The sequence below is a fragment of the Schistocerca piceifrons genome, chromosome 3 (genome assembly GCF_021461385.2).
Source record: "Schistocerca piceifrons isolate TAMUIC-IGC-003096 chromosome 3, iqSchPice1.1, whole genome shotgun sequence".
Classification (NCBI taxonomy): Eukaryota; Metazoa; Arthropoda; class Insecta; order Orthoptera; family Acrididae; genus Schistocerca; species Schistocerca piceifrons.
Genome location: NC_060140.1, coordinates 744910388 through 744925287, shown reverse-complemented (window position 1 = coordinate 744925287; position 14900 = coordinate 744910388). Strand labels below are relative to the sequence as shown.

Genomic DNA, 14900 nt, shown 5'->3' with positions numbered 1-14900 from the left:
TGCTTGGGACCGGTTCCCTGCACAGAGGGGTCACGGCGGTGTCGGGATGTAGGCGAAACTGGACCGCAGCCTCCATCTTGCGCGCGATATCGGGGTTACTGGGTGGCATTGGTGACCGCTAGCCAACGGGTGGGAAAGCTTCCCCACTACACTGCGACCCATCCGCTAGCGTTCCCCTGCACACGCAGCTACCAGATCTGTCTTCTGTCTCACTTTCTACTATTTACACTACCATCACGTGCGAAATGAATTGTTCGAGGGACTTATCTCTTAATGACAGCACTTCATCGCTGCTTGACAATTGTTAAGAAACGAGATGGTTCAAATGGTTCAAATGGCTCTGAGCACTATGGGACTTAACTACTGAGGTCATCAGTCCCCTAGAACTTAGAACTACTTAAACCTAACTAACCTAAGGACATCACACACATCCATGCCCGAGGCAGGATTCGAACCTGCGACCGTAGCGGTCATGCGGTTCCAAACTGACGCGCTTAGAACCGCACGTTAAGAAACGAGAATGCTTTCTGTTGCAGGCCAAATAACGTTCGTACAGTGACATCGAAAGACTACAGAGTCTAGACCAGAAAATGACATGCGAACTTCACATTCACGACCAGGCAGCAGCAGAGGAAAACAGACCGATACAGGGGAGGGGGGATGGGGGTGGAAACCTACAAGTGCGATGACGGGAACAGCCATTTCAACATTCATACCAACACATCGATAACCTGAAAGTTCAAAACGCCCAGTACTGCACGAACCACATCTGGCATACATTCTACATGGCAGTGCAGATATTCTGTAGCTAAGCTGCCCCACTCCTCGTTCAATGAGGTTTTAGGTTCCCAAGCGCCTGCATCTGCATACACACTCCACAAGCCTTGCGAAGTGCGTGACAGATGGTACCAAGCACTTCACCACATGTTAGGGTTCCTTCCTGTTTCAGTAGCGTCTTGAGCGCAGGAAGAATAATCAGTTAACTGCCTTTGCGCGCTCTGTAATTAGTCTAAGCAGACATGTTGTGGTCCAGGCAGCGAGTACGCATAACAACATGGATACATGAAGAAGATGACAAGGTCGGTGATGGAAACGTTGTGCAGATGAATGAAGGTAACAACTTGTCTGAACACTCGAAAGCACGCCATTAATGAAACACACCGATAAAACCTAATACAGTAGATCACTTCAGTGCGTAAGGTATTGACCTCGGGATCATAATTTAGTATCCCCTCTACCTACGAGAGTCATTCAGAAGCAAAGTTCCGACAGAGAACAAAGAAAACAAAAACATCAATAACTAGTATTTGTAGAAATTCACTGGCTACATTTCAACATAGCCACCTCCGTTGTTAAGGAATTTATCATTCCGGTGTACCAATAATTGTGCGCCAGTATCACAGGAATCTGCTGACAATATCTGCAACCATGAGGTAACTGTAGTCCGTACAGGAGGTGGACAAAAACACGGAAAAACCAAAATACAACACATTACTATGTCTAATACAGTGTAGGAAGTACTGTACATTGGCTTTCAAACAGCTTTCAGTCGTTTCGGAATGGATGTATTCAAGGGCTGTGCGACTTTCAGTGGAATTTTATACTATTCTTCCTGCAAAATAGTGGCAAGTTCAGATAACGAAAATAGACGTGGATAGCAATCATACACACTTCTCTCCAAAGTAGACCACAAAGGCCCAATAATATTGAGATCTGGTGACTGTGCTGGCCAGGGGAGATGCAACAATTCATCTTCCTCCTTACAAAACCAGGCTTTCATGATGCGAGCTGTGTGAACAGGGGCCTTTAAGTCTCTGAACATAGCGTTACCACTCGGTAACAAACATTGTACTACGGTATGGACCTTATAAACCAAAATGATCACATAATCATTAGCAGTAATGCGACCTTATAAAGTAACCATGGGACCCACGAAATACCGCACAATGTGGCTGCCCAAAACACCACCGAAACCCCGCCACGTTTCAATATTTGGCTCCTAAACTCGGCCAGAAATTAGAAACAGTGTGAAACAAAACTCATCTGACCAAATGACTTTTTCCATTGCTACATAGTCGAGGTTTCATAGCTTCGGCACCACGTTTTCCTATTATGGGCATTTGCATCACTGATGAGTAGTTTTGGAACTCCATCTGACCGTGCAAATCCCTGCTTATGGAGCTCCCTCCATATTGTTTTGGTTCTGAGAGGGTTTGCGAGTGAGACATTCAGTTCTGCAATGACTCTTCCAGCTATCGCCCCCTAATTTTTCGAAACAATCCTCTTCAATGGCCGTCTGTCACTATCATTCAACACACAGTTTCTTCCGCTAATTGACTCAGAGGATGATATTTTTCCACTTTCCCTGTATATAGATCTTCGATACTGATCCTCGTGAAACACGATACACTTCGGCTACCTTGGTTATGAAAACACCCATCACAAGAGCACCAAGAATTTTCCCATGTTCGAGCTCTCTTAGCTAAGACATAACGATGATGTTTGTTTTGTGGGGCGTCCAACTGCGTAGTCATCAGCCCCCGTACAAAGTCCCAATTTTTATACAGTCCATTTTCTTTTCACAGTCCAATCTAGGCAATTTCACAAATGATGATGATGATGAAATGATGAGGACAACAAAAACACCCAGTCCGCGGGCAGAGAAAATCCCAACCCGGAACCCCGTGATCCAGAGGCAGCAACGCTAGTTCCTAGACCATTAGCTGCGGACAGCTAAGACATAATGCAGTCACAACGAAACAGAGCACTGTTTTGACGACTGATACTTGCAACGTATCGAGAACATTGTACAGGTGCCGTTCATGTTCAAATAAGGCAGCGCAAGCTGCATGTTTGGCTATCATCTACATTTACGTTCAAGGGTATATTTCTCGAGGTTTCTCCGTACTTTTGTCCAATCCTCGTATCTCAGCTTCGTCGTGGTAACGCTTTCCTGCCAGAAAGTTCTCCGCCAGCCTGGGTGGCCGAGCAGTTCTAGGCGCTTAAGTCTAGAACCGCGCGACCGCTACGGTCGCAGGTTCGAATCCTGCTCGAGCATGGATGTTTGTGATGTCCTTAGGTTAGTTAGGTTTAAGTAGTTCTAAGTTCTAGGGGACTGATGACCAGAGACGTTAAGTCCCATAGTGCTCAGAGCCATTTGAACCAGAAAGTTCTCCTGTAGAAGAAACAGATGAAAATCAACCGGCACGAAATCGGGGGATTGGGGGGGGGGGGGGGTGTAGTGTGGGCGGTCGAAGATCTTCACAAATTAAAACAAGTGATTCCTGCGATAGGGAGCGCATGAGGTCACGTATTATGATGAAAAATCGTAATGCCTCCTCTCAGTATTGCAAGTCTTTCGTTTTTCATAGTAATATGTAGACTTCGCAAAGTCTGATAATACCGATTGGCATTTGCAGCCTTCCCTCACAGTGACAGTGCTTGAGGCTGGACTCATTCCGGAAGAGCGAGGTTCATATCCCCATCTGGCAAGCCTAATAAAGAGTTCTCTTGAATGCCCTGCATCACTTTGGCTATACCAGGAGAAGTTTCATCAAGAAGACCACTGACCCGTCCTGGACCAGATTTAGCTCTGTTCCTAATAATGAACGACTCTTACCTCGAGGCCCAGAGCCAGGTGGCGCAGCATCCTGAAGGACCTCCTCCTGACCAGCCAGAATTAGATTTATTAAGGTTTCCCTAAATCGTTTAGGACAATCGGTGGTATAGCTCCCTTGAAAAAGACATGACCGACTTACTTCGCTATCCTTACCCATTCGATAGATGGATGGATGGACTGAAAATTATTTGGCGCTTAGTACAATGGTCGTTAACGTCCTTTCTCAAAATCGTGGTACTGGTTCGGAAGGAGTTACTCTTGTTAAAATGAAAATCAAAGGCCATAAGCAACACCAACAGTCATAAAAAATTTCGAATGCAGTCTCCAGTATAACTAAATAAATTTCAATTCAATGCGACGGCCTTATGCCACTTTACTGGGTGGGATTGTATATGCGCGTGCTACCACTCTACTGGTCAATGTCGAAGCCAACGTGTTACTGTATAAATATTCTGCCCATCATCACGTACTGCTTCCCACGAAGTGCATCATCCTTCATTGGGCCGAAATGATGAAAGTCAGAAACTGCGAGATCCAGGCTGTAGGGCGGATGAGGAATAACAGTCCAATGTAGTTTCGTGAAGTACTATCGGGTGCACTAGCTGGTGTGAGTCCTTGCGTTGTCGTGGAGAAGGAGAAGTTCTTTTGCATTTTTGTGGCGACGAACACGCTGAAAACGTTTCTTCAGTTTCCTGAGGGTAGACCTTTGCACTATCAGGGAGAACATCAAACCGAACATCTCCTTCAGAATGCCTGAAGACCGTCGCGATGACTTTGCCGGCTGAGCGTGCAGCTTTGAACTTTTTCTTCGGAAGGGCGGTGGAGTGGGGCCAGTTCATGGATTGGCGTTTTGTTTCCGATTCGAAGTGATTAACCCATATATTATCACTTGTGACAATTTTAGACAAAGAATTATCACGATCAGCCTCGTAACGCGCAAGTAATTCCGCACAGATGGTCCTTCGTTGCTCTTTATGGTGTTCTTTAACGGAGCGGGCACACACCTTTCAGCACGCCAACTGGTGGAGAAGTACGTCAGCACGTCCAGTTGCGCAGTGAGATGTTTGATTATGCTGTACTTCTTATCTATAAGGTGATCGGCAAATGTAGAATGACAACTGTTACTTTTTAGTTCTCTTCTCTGTATTTACTATTAAAGTTTTGGCTTGTCTGGCCAACAAATTATTTTGCAGTCCTGACATGTCAGTTGGGTTGGTACATACCACATGTGTTTGTCGGGGTTTGTATTTGTTGTCATTACTTTTTTCTGTATTGAGTTATATGTTCTGTAGGTTAGTTATTTAGTCTTTGTTTTCTTAGTATGTTGTCTGTCCAATGGGCTCCGTCCTTGTTGTGAGAGTGTACCATTGCTTGTTGTGGTGGCTACTTCTTGTTGACGTGGTCTTGAAAGTGTGTTCTTGTAAGTGTGTTCTTGTAAGTGTGTTCTTGTAAGTGTGTTCTTGTAAGTGTGTTCTTGTAAGTGTGTTCTTGTAAGTGTGTTCTTGTAAGTGTGTTCTTGTAAGTGTGTTCTTGTAAGTGTGTTCTTGTAAGTGTGTTCTTGTAAGTGTGTCCTTGTAAGTGTGTCCTTGTAAGTGTGTCCTTGTAAGTGTGTCCTTGTAAGTGTGTTAGTGATGATCTGTGTGTCTTGGTGACGACCTGTGTGTCTTGGTGACGACCTGTGTGTCTTGGTGACGACCTGTGTGTCTTGGTGACGACCTGTGTGTCTTGGTGACGACCTGTGTGTCTTGGTGACGACCTGTGTGTCTTGGTGACGACCTGTGTGTCTTGGTGACGACCTGTGTGTCTTGGTGACGACCTGTGTGTCTTGGTGATGACCTGTGTGTCTTGGTGACGACCTGTGTGTCTTGGTGACGACCTGTGTGTCTTGGTGGCGACCTGTGTGTCTTGGTGGCGACCTGTGTGTCTTGGTGGCGACCTGTGTGTCTTGGTGGCGACCTGTGTGTCTTGGTGGCGACCTGTGTGTCTTGGTGGCGACCTGTGTGTCTTGGTGGCGACCTGTGTGTCTTGGTGGCGACCTGTGTGTCTTGGTGGTGATTTGTTTATTTTTGTCTGCTCGCTGCCCCCTTCTTTTTTTGTTTTAAAGTTGTCATTCAGTTTGTCTATAATATTTGTGTCCTATCCACTCTCCACAACTTTTTGTTTCATTATCTGCAATTCTTCATGGCTATTTGTTTGATTATCCGTAATTCATTTTTGTGGCTGTCTTCACTGTGTGGAGTTTTATTTAGTATGTGCAACATGTATTGGAAACTGGTTTGTTTGTGCGTTTTAAGTCTTTGTGTATGGCTGTGCTTATGGTGGTGACTTTCCTAAACATGGACAATTAGTGTTGGTTATTGTGTCCATGTATTGTGAGGTCAAGGAAATTTAATATTTTGTCATTTCCTGTTTCTATGGTGAATTTTGTTGTTTGATGAACTGCGTCTCTGTCAAGGTAAAGTTGTTGGATGCGGCGGGGTATTTCATTAGAAGGCGTCTGATGTCATCTACATGGCGATGCCAGTATAACTATTCATACCGGTGTGGCACAATAACAGTGTTAATAAAGCAGCGGATGGCATTAAGATGGTTGGTTGATCACTGAACTACAAGGATAAGGCAGCCACCCAAAAGCACATTACAACCTTCGTCCAATTAAATTGGGCAAGAGTCCTGACGCCACGGAAGCTTGTGCTGTCTCTGCTGACCTCACCGTCGACAGTATACCGTCGACAGGACGCTAGATCTTAATCTTTCTTACTTGAGTCGAGAAGACATTAAACGCTAACCCTCCCTTTCCTTCTTTGTATTGTGTAAGGGACAGTCAAATGAGAATGAGACAAATGAAAAAACGTGAGGAAACTGTTTATTATTTCAAAAGTAATCGCCATAACTTAATAGTGGTGGTGGTTAGTGTTTAACGTCCCGTCGACAACGAGGTCATTAGAGACGGAGCGCAAGCTCGGGTCAGGGAAGGGTTGGGAAGGAAATCGGCCGTGCCCTTTCAAAGGAACCATCCCGGCAATTGTCTGAAACGATTTATGGAAATCACGGAAAACCTAAATCAGGATGGCATAACTTAATACATTTATCCCACTGTCAGACAAAAACAGTCAACACCCTCACGGAAAAATGTGGTTGACTATGGAACATGATTGTATCCAGGAGTCCACCTCTTCGTCAGAAGCAAATCGTCGGCCACTAATGTCTTTCTTCAGGGCTCCAAAAATATGGAAATCGCATGGGAGAGACCGGGTCTGTATGGAGGCTTCCCAGCGAAACTTCATCGTAGTCGAAACAACAGGCACGCCAGAGCCGAAAGTCATGACGACTTTGTCTGCAGGAGCGCTCTGCTCTTTGACTGACTTAAAAACATTAACGCACAGCGGTACACGGACCGTTTCAAACTGAATCGCACCATCAACTCCAACAGCTCTAGAATGTTGACGGACGGCATAATTTTGTTGCACATGTTGCCAATGTTCGACTGTGCTGCAGAAGTTTGTACGGGAAACACCGCCAAGAAGTCTTGATCTTTCGCCACGAGGTTCCCATGTTTTTGGAGCTCTGAAAAAAGATATTCGTGTCTATACACATTCTTCGGACGAAGAGTTGCCCTCTTGGATACATCTGCGATTCAGTGGGCAGCTGCAAACATTTTTCCAGGGAGGCACTGACAAACTTGTCTCAGAGTAGCATGTATTAACAGTTATGTCGATTACTTTTGAAATAATAGACAGTTTACTTTTTTCCATATGTCTTGTCTTCATTTGACTGCCTCTCATATTTATTTTTTCCGTTTTCGACCCTATGGACTCTTCTCGCAGTAAAGGAAATGGCCATCAAAAATTAAATGATAGTCTACGTACGGCGGCGAAACTTGACTTTAGTCATATGTTCAGGTTTCAGTTTCCTATTCCATACCTTGGCCTAACTTGTCCATATTTTCTTTCAGATACTTCATTTGAATGAGTGGTTACTTCACAAGGCAACTTCTAATTCCATTCTTCGTGATTTAAAGACGTTTCTCGTAGCTTTAGTATTTACGAGACGCTAAACATTAGTTAAACAATTTACGCACACATATTAAGAAATTGAAAAGATGTATACTATAACGTTCAGTAGCTGTTTTCTTAAACAGCCAGAGATGGGCAAATGGAACTACCAAAAGTCAATGAACATTCCAGTCAAGAAAATGTCGAAGTCAAGACATTTCCGTCGTAAATTATTTCATTAAAACTTTCTCCTTAGTGATAATCTGGAAAGGAGTAATATAGTGGAGGCAACTGTTCAGAGTTCGACATTCGGTTACTTTTTCGTTACGTACTATTATTTGCATTACCTTGCACTATGTGATCAAAACTATCCGGACACACCCAAAAACATACGCTTTCCATATTAGGTGCATTGTGCTGCCATCTACTGTCAGGTACTCCATATCATCGACCTCAGTAGTCATTAAACATCGTGAGAGAGCAGAACGGGGCGCTCCGCGGAATTCACGGACTTGGAACGTGGTCAGGTGACTGGGTGCCACAAGTGTCATACGTGTGTACGTGAGATTTCCACACTCTTAAACATCCCTAGTTCACTGTTTTCAATGTGATAGTGAAGTAGAAACGTGAAGGGACGCGTACAGCACAAAAGCGTACTGGCCAACCTCGTCGGTTGACTGGCAAAGAACGCCGACAGTTGAACAGGGTCGTAATGTGTAATAGGCAGACATCTATCCAGACCATCACACAGGAATTCCAAACCGCATCAGGATCCACTGCAAGTACTATGACAGTTAGGCAGGAGGTGAGAAAACGGATTTCATGGTTCGAGTGGCTGCTCATAAGCCACACATCACGCCGGTAAATGCCAAACAACGCCTTTCTTTTGGTGTAAGGAGCGCAAACATTAGACGATTGAACAGTGGGAAAATATGGTGTGGAGTGACGAATCACGGTAGACAATGTGGTGATCCCATGGCAGGGTGTGGGTATGGAGAATGCCCATTGAACGTCACCTGCCAGCGAGTGTAGTGCCAATAGTAAAATTCGGAGGCGGTGGTGTTATGGTGCGGTCGTGTTTTTCATGGTGGGGGCTTGCACCCCTTGTTGTTTTGCGTGACACTATGACAAAACAGGTCTACATTTATGTTTTAAGCACCTTCTTGCTTCTCACTGTTGAAGAGCAATTCGGGGATGGCGAATTCGTCTTTCAAATCGATCGTGCACCGGTTCATAATGCACGGCCTATGGCGGAGCGGTTACACGACATTAACATCCCTGTAATGGACTGGTCTGCACAGAGTCCTAACCTGAATCCTACAGAACACCTTTGGGATGTTTTGGAACGCCTAATTTGTGCCAGGCCTGGCCGACCGACATCGATACCTCTCCTCAGTGCAGCACTCCGTGAAGAATGGGCTGCAATTCCCCAAGAAAGCTTCCAGCATCTGACTGAACGTATGCCTGCGAGAGTGGAAGCTGTCAAAGGCTAAGGTGGGCAAACACCATACTGAATTCCATCATTACCGATGGAGAGCGCCACGAACTTGTAAGTCATTTTCAACCAGGTGTCCGGATACTTTTGATCACATAGTGTAGATGTTCCGTTCTACTAGCGTTAAGTTATTTATGATTGTCTCTTAGAAATCGAAAGTGAGCATGTAGAAATACATATCATCTTTTGCAGCCAGTTCCCGCAAGAAATTCTTCTGACGTACGTCAGCGTACACAATTTGCGTCAAGACTATACAGATTCCACAAATAAAAGTGACCAACACTGGAGTGCTTTACCCAGTCAATGATAGGCGTGTAGCTTGCATTTGCAACTTTTCATTGTGCCAGTTTTCACCTTAAAAATTATTGCCAGGTAAGTTGGCCGGCCTTTATGACCGAGCGGTTCTAGGCGCTTCAGTCCGTAACCGCACTGCTGCTACGGTAGTAGGTTCGAATCTTGCCTCTGTCATGGATGTGTGTGATGTCGTAAGGTTTAAGTAGTTCTAAGTCTATGCGACTGATGACCTCAGATGTTAAGTTCCATAGTGCTCCGAGCCATTTGAATTTTGAACCATGTGGATTTGAAAGTCCTCACCAGTCCTTTCCAGCTGCACCACTGTGAAAGTTGCATATCACGAAATTTGTCAAGCGTAGCCCTATGTATGCAAAAGAGCTGCTGGATTACCGACAGCTTTCAATCATTAGGACCTCGCCACTTTTCCTGATTAACTCGGCGTCGTTAGGATAAGCGGAGCGAAAGTTCCATCTCGAATGTCCGGAAAGTAATAACGGAGGACGTCGGTGAAAGTTCGTTTAAAACAGGACGTGGCCACAAGGAACCAAGACCTTAAGGCACAAACTACGAGAATATGAGCAAAGCTAAATAACTTAAACCGTGTCACATCCAAATTGTATTGTATTGTATGTTAACCGGGGACCTAGAAACGGCGTAGAGGCTCCGTCCCCGCCGCAGCCGCAGAGGTCCACAACCCCACGACGACTACTGCAGTCCACTTCACCCCTCCGCCGCCCCACGCCGAACCCAAGGTTATTACATCCAAATTACTTTCATGCAGAGTGCTGATTGTTCATTAGTTTTACCTTATATCAAAAGGCAAAGAGGAAAAATCAATTCTTTTTCAAGGCACCAAATAGGATGAACATCGACGTATTTTTTATGTTTTTTGTCTTTATTTTGTACGCGACATTTATTTATACCTTGACTGGGTTAAAAGTAATGTCGTATGGCATTACAGCCGAAAAATCTCAAGGGGCATGAGGTTATCCGGCTAACTGGAAACATTTCCTTCCTTCGCGCACTTTGACACTTTTCCATAGTGAAGCTGTGCGTGTCAATTGTATTCACGTCAGTGCATGTGACGGCATGAACTATACTGTAGTGTTTCTGTTGTTGACACAGAAAGGAGCGGGTCGAACCTCGTGGTAGCACATTATCTACTCATCGCAAATAACACAAGCTTGACCGCCAAGCTGCACGTCCTCATCCGCCGGGGGTATTACCATAAATATCCCGACCACTTTATGTGTAGGATTTAACCCAGAATATAGCCCAAGACCTGCGAGTAGGAACTTTACGCATTCCGAACCTAAAATGTAAACTGCTCAGGGCTGTCGCTCTATCGTGCATTGTGAATCGGCTGTGGTGGCGGGTGTAACACTGGGCTGTCGTAATAGGATCCTTTAATTTTAACACGTTTTCATTAGGCCACTTTCTTGTCTGTCTGTCTGGTACAAACTTTGCAACTGATTTTAAGCTAACTTCCCGATGAGATAGAGAGTTGAAATTTAAACAACGCCCAGAAGTGGATGAAAATGTAACAATAACTAGTTTTCTTGTCAGTCTGTTCGGTAGAGGTAGGACCCTGAATGAGAAAGGTGAGTAATGCCTGTCACGTCGGCTGTTCGCCAGGGCCGGAGTGTTACGAGGTATTATCGTAATGTGATCCGGCTGGTACGCCAGCAGATGGGCACGGCTAAACGCGTGGAGGGCTGGGGGGGGGGGGGGGGGGCGAAGAGAAGACTGACAGAGGGAGAAGGAGGAGGAGATATGTGTAACGTATGTGACATACGTGTACACGGGTGAAGCTGCAGGAAAGATCATTTATGTATACCGGAAGATTCAAAAAGAAACATCATTTCAACCTTTTATTACGGACAAACTATAAAAGGTAGATACACATTGCACATGTCGCTGGATGGAGGAAGACTCAAAGTTTCGACACAGCTGCGCCATTGTTTGTTCGTAGTAGTATAGTGATTGCACCACAAGAGAGATCATTTTATGTGTTGGAATTTGCGCGAAGTCAATCCACTGTTCAAATGCACCGCGCATTCCGCCTCGATTCAGCAAGAAGGCGGCTCTGCACAAGCAGATTTATGACTAGCATACAACATTCTTGGAAGATGGATGCAAACGAAAAAGGAAGAGTACTAGTCGACCACGCACGTGTAATGAAGAAGTCGAGCGTATCCGAGATGCGTTCAAACGGAGCCGTCGGAAATCCGCAAGACGGGCATGCCAAGAACTTCAACTTCCTCAAACAACGGTGTGGCGTGTTCTGAAACGACGCCTATACGTTAAGCCTTACAGGTTGCAGTTCTTGCAACAATCGCGTCACGGTGACCACGACACGAAGTTCGAATTTCGCAATTCAGTTCTCTAGGTTATGGCAGATGACACTTTTTCCGAACGATTCATACTTTTCGGACGAATCGACGTTTCATCTATCTGGTAAAGTAAACCACCACAATGAAAGAATTTGGGAGTTTCTGTTCGCAGCGTTTGTGGACCTTTCAGTTTTGACAGGAAACGTTGCTACGAATATTATACCTGGACATGCTGCAAAATTGGTTGTTTCCTCAACTTCACGAAGATTCCGATGATTTAATTTTTGTACATCGCAGCGCCCCGTCTCTCTTCCATCTTGAGGTGCCGCGTTATCCTAACACCACCATCCCACAACTTCGGATGTTTCTCATTATCACGCAGTGTGTTCATGAGTGTATGGCGCGAACATAAACTTTTCGCCTCACTTTAGCCAGTGCGCAACGTGTTACAATCTTTCATAGTTTGTCCGAAATACAACTGATATTTTCTTTCTTTTGAATCCCCTTGTATATACTAAATATTTAAATGAAAATATACTCTCATCAAAATGTTTAAAATCCATTTAGAAATTTCATACACACAAGACTAAAAAGCAGAAAATAATTATTTAAATAAACATAAATTTTAATGTAACCCATTTTTAAATCGGGCTAAAACGTATCAAGTCTTTCCCAGCCCCAGACGGGTTCCTAACTCCTTAAAGGTAGTCCTGAAAATTTTTACTTGTGAATTTTTAATAGCAATGACAATATTCGTAAGATCTATAATGAAAAATGTGGGGCGCATGCAGATAATTTTGATGCATATTCATCATTGTATTATGTATTGAATGAGCCGATATTTCTCGATATACACCTTACAAATATTGTTATAGCTATCAAAATTCGCAAGCACAAATTTTCAGGACTGTTTGTATGGGATTGTGACACTACCTGGGAGTAGGTAAAGTTATTTTACGCTTTTTGCCAGACTGAAAAATGTGTTACATCAAAAATTAATTTTATTTAAATAATTATTTCCCAACCAGACTCAATTAAGGGCGTGTCATAAGACTATTTTTCGATACTTGAAGCGGTCAGAATGATTCAAGCCTAGCCCACGAGAAGTAAATTTTACAGGAGAGCAAATTCAAGATTTGCAAAATCTATAAATCAAATTAAAAATTTTTATGATTTAAAATATGGGTACATTACTGTACCGTCTGTTGAAAAATCAAAAAACCATTTCACTAGCAGAGGCGCATAGCTATAATCAATCGATACATAGTAAAATCTCATTTTTCGAGAAAGTGAGGCTTAGGCTTGAATCATTCTGACCTCTTCATATGCCTAACAACTAATTATGAGGGTGGTTTGAAAAGTTCTCAGAATCACCACGAGAGGTCAGCGCTAGTGCAATGAGTTGTTCACGTGATATTCATTGGACTGTTGCCTGCAAACACGTGCCACGTCAGTGCTCTTGGAAGAGAGCTGTGGCGGTGACGTGACTTTGTTGTTCCCACGTAGTGACTTGCGAAGATGGAAAAAAATCGAGATTCGAGCAGTGATTAAGTACTTCGTAAAGAAAGGTATGAAAGCAAAGGACATTCATGCCGATTTCCAGAATACACTGGGGGACTCCGCTCCTCATATTCAACTGTTGCCAAGTGGACAAATGAATTTAAATTTGGCCGGGAGAGCTTAGATGATGATCCGCGCAGTGTGGCACTACCCCAGAAATCATTGCAAAAGTGCACAAAATGGTCATGGAGGATCGCCGATTGAAAGTGCGTGAAATTTCTCACCCTTGCCAGATGTCATCTGAAAGGGTATATCACATTTTAACTGAAGAATTAGAAATGCAAAAATTATTTGCAAGATGAGTGCCGCGACTCTTGACGCTGGATCAAAAACGCATGAGGATGGATATGTCGGAACAATGTTTGGCCCGTTTTAGGAGAAACGAACAAGATTTTTTGCTCCGGTTTGTGACCACAGATGAAACTTCGGTGCACTACTGTACCCCAGAGACAAAACAACAGTCAAAGAAGTGGAAATATGCTGATTCTCAGCCACCAAAGAAAGAAAAGACAAAAGGTCATGGGATCAGTGCTTTGGGATGCGAGGGGATTATGTTTGTAGATTATCTTCCCACTGGGCAAACAATTGCTGGAGAATACTATTCTAACCTCCTGGACAAACTGCAACAAAAGATATGCGAAAAAGGCCAGGTTTATCAAGGAAGAAAATCATCTTCCATCAAGACAATGCGCGCCCGCACACATATGCCGTCACCATGGCAAAATTACACGAACGAAAAGTATGAAATGCTGTCACACCCACCTTAATCGCCTGATACGGCTCCGTCAGACTTCCATCTCTTCCCAGACCTGAAAATTTTTCTTGTTGGGCGAAGATTCACTTCAAACGAAGAATTGATAGCCGGAGTAGACAACTACTTTGCAGGCTTGGAGGAAACTCATTTTCGAGATGGGATCAAGGCACTGGAACATCGGTGCATTAATCTACAAGCAGATTATATTTAAAAATTTAAAAAAATTCAGTGATATAAGTACTTATTTTCCATCCCGTTCCGAGAACTTAACAAACCACCCTCGTACCTTCCGATAACTTCAGTAGGAATTTAATGAACATGAAATTATCTTAATATTTTCGCTAAAGCAACACTGTCGCAGTAGGAATTAAATGGAATTAATATGAAGATGTCGAATTCTTTGTGTAATGGAGAGCGAGCAATGATTCATTCTAAATGTGCTGAAGTTAACCCATGTCAATAAAGACAGTCCATTGTTAGAGGCGTAGATACAACACAACTTTGTGGGAGCGTTATAAGAAGTACATTTCCTTGAATAATTAATTATTTTCATCATTACTCAGTGACGTAGCTGATCCTGTGGTAGATGGTCTAAGATGAAATATTCTCAAGAAAAATAGCATCTTCAATCAGACAAAACATTCAATTAAATATTGTTCTTCATGTCGAGTGTTGGCGCAACTCTGAACTCTGCTGCAAGTCTGATATTGCCCGCCCACCAGTTCACCATGGACCGTATGCGCGTACCAGTAGGCATAGAAGTAGAAGTCCCTTGACGGCACAATTCAAGCATGTGTCGCAGTAGGTTCCTCCTGCAATGAGAAAAAAGAAAGGTTGATCCCGATGATTA

At 43.8% G+C, this 14900-nt stretch overlaps 1 protein-coding gene across 2 annotated transcripts in view; it reads right to left on the bottom strand.

Moving 5' to 3' along the window:
• The window catches only part of LOC124789364 (laccase-6-like), a 389375-nt gene that overhangs the window by 188685 nt on the left and 185790 nt on the right, over window positions 1-14900 (bottom strand). The gene's annotated exons all lie outside the window — the stretch shown is intronic.